We start from the raw sequence: 8,142 nt of genomic DNA, 5'->3' as shown, positions 1-8,142 counted from the left end.
TAAATGCCCTTTGTCTCCTAGTTCTTTCCTCTATTTCCTTTGACTTTCCTCTTGTCCCACTATCATGCTCAGCCTTCATTTGGGTTTCAGTAATTCCTCTCGGTTACACTGCCCTTGATCATGCCCTCACTTCTAAGGAGTGTTCTAGCTGTGCTTCTTCTGAGTCGTATTTGTTTGTTCATCCCATAAAGATATCAGTCTAAGAGAACTGTGTTTTGGAATTCATGACCTTGGGGACTATCCCAAGTTAAGGCAATGAGACTCGACATGACATTTTATTGGATTTTTTTTATTCCAATTCTGGAAGAACTGCTGAGAAAGAGACTCTTGGTCCTCTGACTGTCAGCATGTGGAATGAAGTGATCATCTTCTCACCAGCCACAGGATGCTGCCAGCCTAGTGAGGAAGGCAGAGCCCAGTGAATCACAGTCTTGTGATGTGACCCCCTCCCCCAAGTCAACTGTGAGATCCTCATGGGCCGAAGCTTCATGTGGCTCAATAGCTGCTTCTCCCGGCCTGGCACAGTCTGGCTCAGAGATGTTTAGGCTGGACAGAATGAACCAGTTAGTAACATCTTAGCCTGGGGCTTTCTCAGTGCTTCCAGCAGAATTACAAGTTTAGCTATGTTCAGACCTTGTGCTTCCCAGACTGACATCTGGGGAGCTATGGATCAAATTGATGGTGAAGAAACTGGGGTAGAATGTTTGGATATAAAGTAGCAAGTGAGGCTGAGGGCAGGTAAGCCCGAGGATGCTGGCCTCGGTGCAGGGTTCTAGCCAAAGTCATGTGTGTGAGCTCTCTAAGCCATGGGCGCAATGCATTGTGGGTTTGTATGAGCTGAGCCAGGAGAGTGCTTGTCAGGGTCTGGAGGAAACATTAGACCTTTATTAGCTTAAACACTCTACCAGAGTCTAGATTACATCCAAACCGAGACATTTTCAACAGCTAACTGGCAGCAGCCTTCCCAAAGCTCCCCGCTTGCCTTCCCTTCAGGCAAGCTGTGCCAGTTAAAACCGAAAACCAGAAAACAACCATGTAGATTTGAAACTTGCATCAGATGAGAATGTTCATGTCTTTACACTGTGCTGACATCCAATGACGTGGGAGAGGTAGGGCATAGCCAAGCTCAGAGAACTGGTCTCTTTGGGAATTAATGGCTGCCTTACCTAAAGGGCACTTCAGTCCCTACAGTAAAAAACACCGGAGTAGATGCGACCGGACCACTAAATTGCTGTGTGGCCTTGGCCAAGTTGTTTGGTCTCTCTGAACCTACAAGCACCCATCTATAAAGTGAGGTGTCGAATGACACGATCACTGTGATGTTGTGTATTGAGAAATATCGTTACAAAAAATGAAAATTCCAAGAGGATTTAGAGAAAATGAGCAGGGGCTATGGTTGTTGCTACTTCTCTAAATATACGACCTGGGTTAACTCCCTTTATGACTTTGACCCTCAGTTTGGAGACAATAAGACCTATGATAAGGGGATTTCATTGTGACTGTGGTTGTCAGATGTGATTTCGTCCATTCCAGCTCACAGCGGCCCTGTGTGTAACTGAATGACATACTGCGTGGTCCATTGCCAGCCTCACAGGGCTGATATGTTTGAGCCTGTTGTTGTAGGTGCTGCATCAAACCATCTCTTGGAAGGCCTTCGTCTTTTTTCCCCTGACCCTCTACTTTTCCAAGCAAGATGTCCTTTTCCAGGGACTGGTTGCTCCTGATAACAAGCCCACTGTGCAGACAAAGTCGCACTTCGAAGGAGCATGCTGGCTGTACTTTCCTCAAGCCACATTTGCTCGTCGTTCTTCCAGCAGCCATGGAAGTGCTTTCAAACTTCTTTGCTAACACCATAATCTAAAGGCAGCAATTCCTTTGGGGTCTTTTTGGTCATTTTTCAGCTTTCACATTCAGATGACAGCATTAAGAAAGCCATGGCTTCGATGATCGAAAATAACATGACTTTGTCATTTTAGTCCTCAAAGTGACACCTCGGCCCATCAGCACGTTAAAGAGGTCTTGTGCAATAGATTGTCCCTGCAATATGTCCTTTGGTGTGTTGACTGCTGCTTCCATGATCACTGATTATGAATCCAAGCAAAAAGAAGTCCGTGGCAGCTTCGATCTTTCCCTGTCTATCACGGTGTTGTCTATTGGTCCAGTTGTGAGAATCTGTTTCCTTTACATTGAGTTTCAATTCATACTGAAGCCTGCAGGCTTTGATGTTCATCAGCATGTGCTTGAGGTCCTCCTGGCTTTCGGCAAGTAAATTTACACCAGCTTTTATATTGCAAGTTGTTAATAAGCCTTCTTACAATCCTAGTGCCACGATCTTCTTCATATAGAGGATTTGGGAAGGATTCCTCATGGGAACGTGGGAAAAGAAAATGGTATAGAGTAGTCACTCAATAAAATAGTTCTATCAATGTTGAGCATCCACGATATGCTAGGGTCCAAATATAGAGTGGTGAACAAGTTAGGCATTTGATCTTACCTTCATGGGGTACACAGACAGGCCAAAACTTATTATAGCATTTATAAATACAGTCACTTCTTGGATCAGTTCTAGGACTCCCTTCCTCTCAATTCCCAGATATGAAAATCCACGGATGCTCAAGTCCTTTCTATAAATTAGCATACACGGCATTTGCATATAACTTGCCCACATCCTTCTGCATAATTTTAAACCGTATCTACTTCTAAGACCTGTTGTGTTGTGGTTAGGATCTTGCAAGAAGGTTTGGACTCCCCAGGATGCTCTATACAACACAATGAAACACAGTCAAGTTGTAGACCTTCCTCACAACCATTCCTATGTTTGGGCCTATTCCTGCAGCCACTGTGTCAATCCATCTCCTTGGTGGCCTTCTTCTTTTTCATGGATGCTATACTTTACCAAACATGATTGGTCTTATCCCTGGACTAGTCTCTTCTGATGCTAAATCCGAAGTATGTGAGATGAGGTTTCACCATCCTAATTTCTGAGGAGGATTTTGGCTGTACTTCTTCCAACAGAGATTTTTCCATTCTCCTGGCCATCTATGGTATAGGTAATAGTCTTTGCCTCCAGGGCAGGCATTAGACTGATAACATCGATGTCAGCCGGTCAAACCCACTAGCCAATCTGCAGGACAAAGATGAAGCAACCTGCTCCTGTGAAGGTCAACAGCTTGGGGACCTTATATAGGGTCTCTCAGAGTTGGAATCAACTTGTGGCCGTGGGTTTGGTTTGCGATTTGGGGTCAGCAACATAATTCAAAGACATCAATTCTTCACCGGTCTTCCTTAACCATTGTCCAGTTTTCACATGCAACAGAAGCAATGGGAAAATATCAGAACTTGAGTATTGAGTCTAGTCGTATACATATACTAATGCATGCTCGTGCCCTCGCCCAGCATGTCACCAAAGCCACTGCTCATGAGGTGACTCTCCCAGCCTGTCAAGGAGACCTGCCTCCAACTCATGCCAGTCCCGCACGTGCAGCGTGGAACGGCGCCACAGAGGTCTTGAGGCTGTGACTTTATTCACTGCAGATCCCAAGGTCAATTTCCCCCTAAGTTGAGGCTATCCATCCCAATAAAGATCCACGGCCTTAGAAGCCCTATAGAGTATCACCGAGTTGTAAGTGATGTGAGTGAGTGAGTGAGTGAGTGAGTGAGTGCGTGAGTGAGATGAATCAGAATCAACTCTATAGCAGGGGGGTTGGTTTAGCGTTGTAAGCATTAGAGAAGGAAACGCTGCCCAGTCCTACGTCAGGCTCATGGTCAACTTGAGATAGGAGGGTTATTATCCATACAGTTTCATTGGCTGATTTTTGAAAGTTGGTTCGAAGTCTTTTTTCTTCATCTGTTTTAGTGAGGAAGCTCTGCTGAGACTGGTTCGGCATCAAGGCAGGACACAAGCCTTCACTGACAGGTAGGTGGTGGCTGTACATGAGGTGCACTGGCAGGGAATGGAACTTGGGCCTCCTGCGCGAAGGTGGGAATTCTTCCACTGCCCCTTTAGCTTGGCCAGGCATGTCGTGCTTGGCAGCAGAGAGAAATATGGATGTACTATGGTGCCTTCTTTAGGGTTTGCACTGCCACTTTCTCGTCCGCAAAGGGGAACAACCACAAATGGACCCATGCTTGTGCAGAGATCTCGGTCCTATAGAATCAGACAGATGTCCTATCCTCTCTCATGGTCAAAGCCCTTTGAAACCCATCACTTCATTTGCACACTGATAATCATAGCCTCAGGGAAGTTATTATCTCATGTCTGGATTGTTGCAGTATCTGCTCATGAAGCTCTCTTCTCTCAATCTTGACTCCAAGTCTCTTCTAATCTAATTTTCATATGACTTCCAAGTTGAAAATATAAAGTAGCTTCTAGTGCCTTCTGCTTCAGCCTGATGATAGCCCACTGCCTTCAGAATGGAGTCCAAAGTCTCACACGTGGCATTTGTGGCATATCTGTGGGTGACTCGGGCACAAACCATCCCTCTTTTCTTCCATACCAGAAACCACTTTACATTCTGGCCGCACTTGGGATAAAGTATGGTCAGTCTAAGCCAAGTGTGGCAATCTCATTCCTCTTTGGAGGAAGGGGGTCCTGTGACCTTGTTCTGGTCAATGACATTTGAGGAAAATCTACTTGGACTTCAGGAGAAGGTCGTTTGGTTTTGTTAAGATAGCTGTGGGAAAAGAAGACGTCCCTGCCCCCTTTTGTCTTACCCCTCCCTCTCTGTTGAAATTGGATGCTGGGGCTGTGGCAACCATCTGGTGACCATGAAGGGAAACATAAAGGTGATAAATGCATCCCAAGTTTGCCTGGAACTTTATTCCTTGTAGCACTGTAAGCTCCACCTCCTGGGAAGTCCCTCTGCCCCAAGTTAACCAAGACCATGATCACTGGCATGCTGAACATGGCCGAGCAAAAGGATGTGAAAACTGGGGTGACCATCATCGACCTACTGCAGCCACCCTGAAGCGGTCTGTCTTATGGTTTTTTTGTTGTGGAGGGTTAACTAAACACCTCCGTTGTGTGTTTTGGGGCCTTCCAGATGAAAGGGCTTTTGATGCTAGACACCGCTGTGCATTTGTTAATGCCATTCCTTTCCACAAAATGAGATGGTGACTTTCCCATCCTCAGAAGCATTCTAGGAGAGGCGAGACCACCACTCACAACAGGGAAACAAATGGGGTGCTGGAGTTGCTTTAGACGGGGTCCTTGGGGGCTTCGTCCATCCCTAGAAGGCAGGATTCTGTGATGAGCTAGCAGTAAGAGAAATGGGGAAGTTGCACCAGGGGGACACACAGAATGGCATTCTTTGTGTAAAAAATGACATTCTCCCTACAGAGTAACTCTATCCTGTCTTATGGGGTCATGAGGAGGGACTCCCTATATGTGAGTCCCAATCAACTCAATGGCAGTGGGTTGGAGTTTGGTTTGTATACACGAGTAAGCAACAGTGAAGCCCTATGCCTAGCTCTTGTCATTCCTTGACTTTTACTCCCCCAGCTCCTGGCAAATCACAGAGGCATCAAACCAAGAGAAAGCTTTTAGGAGTCATTCAGCCACAAGCTCCATTCCCAATGATCTCCTGTGAGGGAGATCCCACTGATAATCTGCCCCCAAAAGACAGTTCCACACTCTGAAGGTCTTGCCAGCTGCCTCACTTGGGTGCTCTTTCCTCAACAAAAGTCCAATGTTCCTCCTGTTGTCAGGAGGATGGATAGATGCTTATCTCCTTCCCTAGAATAGCTCCTCATAGACCCAAAGCCTGTTATTAAGCGGACTCTCCATCTTTTTCATCTTTAGGCAAAATAATTGATTTAACCTTTCCCCCAAATGACAAATGCCCTCTTGAGTATCAAACACCCGTTCCATAGAAATGGAGAAGTGCAGAGTGGCCCACTTAACAAACGCCTCTTCTTTAAAAGCCCCCCTTTCCAAGAGCGGGAGGGCTTTTAGCAAGCGGGCTCCTAAAGTAGTCCATTAGTGCTCTGAAAGGATCTGCGAGAGATACGATGAGACCTCTGACCTCCGAGCTGAAAGAGTGCTTTGAAGAGGAAGATCGGCCAGACCTTGAAGTCAGTCAGTCTCGGCCGCTCATTCCCAGACCCTGGGCAGACCCCAGGACCCTGGAGAGAGAATAAAGAAACAGGGTCCCAGGATCCTCTTTGGAGCCCCCTTCTGCTCCTCGCCCCCATTTTATAAGACACCCCAAAGTCCACTGCCAGCCATCGCTCAGGGAAATTACTCTTGCTGGATATAATTCTCAGAGCAAACAAATGTCTTTTTCTTTATAGAAAGGACTTGCAAACAGCTTACATTATTATCACCCACACTGCATTTTAATCGGGCTTCAAATGAGGCATCGGTGATCAGTGGTAGAACTCTTGACTTCTATGTGGGAGATCCAGGTTCGATTCCCAGTCAATGCACCCCAAGTGCATCCACCACCCGTCTGCCAGTGGTGGTGTGGCTGTGAGGCTGCGTGGGTCTCAGTGATGCTTCCAGACTGAGAAGAGAGAATCTTCTTCCTCCTACTTCTGAAAACCAGTCAGTGGAAGCCCTTTGAAGTACAATGGTCCAATTGGCAACTGACCACTTGGATGGCACAGGACCACACAGTAATTTGTTCTGTTGGGTGCGGGTGGGGGAGGGGGAGTGGTTTGCCAGGAGTATGCGAGTGACTCCCCCGGGAGTGACCAACACAATGGGAGTGAAACAGCTACTACCCTCCTGAGCTATCATGTCCTTTTCGGTAACAGAGGAGGATGACTCAACTATTGACGGCGAAACTCGCGTATGCAATGAAGTAGATGGAAAGCCTTTATAAGCGGTGGTGATATGTTTTGTGAGTGCATGGTAACATTAGCCCCAAGGGCAGGTCCCAAGCTCAGAGAGGGATGGTGTCTCAATTGTTCCTGCCCCAGCTGGAGGACATCGGAGACAGTCAGACTGAAGGGGCCCAGCGGAGAGCTCCGGGACAGCTCTTTTGTCTCTGCACACCTGCCATCTCAGACGTCTGACACCAGTGTAAAGCAGCCTCTCAGGGGAATTGCTTTTGTCATCACACCTGCCAGGTCCAATTTACTTGCCATGATCAGAGGCCGCATTCTCCTTGACGGCTCTTCACTGTCTCGAGGCCCAAAAGAAAGTCCTTCCAGGGGGTTCATTTGTGTCTGCACTGAAATGGTCCCACCCTGCACCGTCCTCACAGTGACCCCTGTGCCTGAGCCCCTTGTTGCAGCCACTGTGTCCATCCCTCTCCTGGAGGGCCTTCCTCTTTTCATTGCCCTTTACATGGCCAAACATGGTGTCTGGTCCACAGCCTGTTAGTCAAAGTCTCTCCATCCTGCCTCGATGGAGCATTCTGGCTGTACTTCCTCCATGACACATATAGTTACACTTTTAGCCATCCAAGGCATTTTCAATATTCTTCTGGAGCAACACCATTCAAATGCATCGATTTTTCTTTGGACTTCCCTATCCAATGTCCAACTTTCACAAGCTATGAGGCCATTAAACATACCATGGCGTGGGTCAGGCGCATCTTAATCCTCAAAGTAACACCCTTGCTTTTAAATACCCCGCAGAGATGTCTGCAGCAGATTTACCTAAGGCAATGCATCTTTTGATCTCTTGACTTCTGATCCCAAGAACATTGATTGCGGATGCAATCAAGACAAACTCCTTGACAACTTCAATCTTTTCTCCATTTATCATGATGTTACCTATTGGTCCAGTTGTGAGGATTTTGGTGTTCTTTACATTGAGTTGTAACCTATACTGCAGACTGCAGTCTTTGATGATTGCCTGTAGCAATAGGTCTGGAAAATTGGCAATACCCGGAGGACTCAAAGAATTCATCTAGGAGAAAACCAGTATCCACTAACATTTTTTCTGTTCATAGTCTTTACAAAGCCACAATTGGTTCTTCCTTTTTAAGTTTAAAATAAAAAGAATAAATCACAAAGAAAAACAGGGTTTGCCATGAGTCACTGTTGATTCAATGGTAACCAGCAACAACACATTGAGGGCCACATTTAAGTCTATTGTGAGATAACAAACTGGTGGGGAAAACAAAGCACGAAATTACCACCAAAATCAGGTACCTAAAATGTTTTCTTAATTTAGTAAAAATGCCTATATAA

This window comes from Echinops telfairi, unplaced genomic scaffold, assembly GCF_000313985.2.
Source record: "Echinops telfairi isolate 266 unplaced genomic scaffold, ASM31398v2 ScPeMD7_2;HRSCAF=8, whole genome shotgun sequence".
Lineage (NCBI taxonomy): Eukaryota > Metazoa > Chordata > Mammalia > Afrosoricida > Tenrecidae > Echinops > Echinops telfairi.
Note: the sequence above shows the minus strand (reverse complement) of the source record.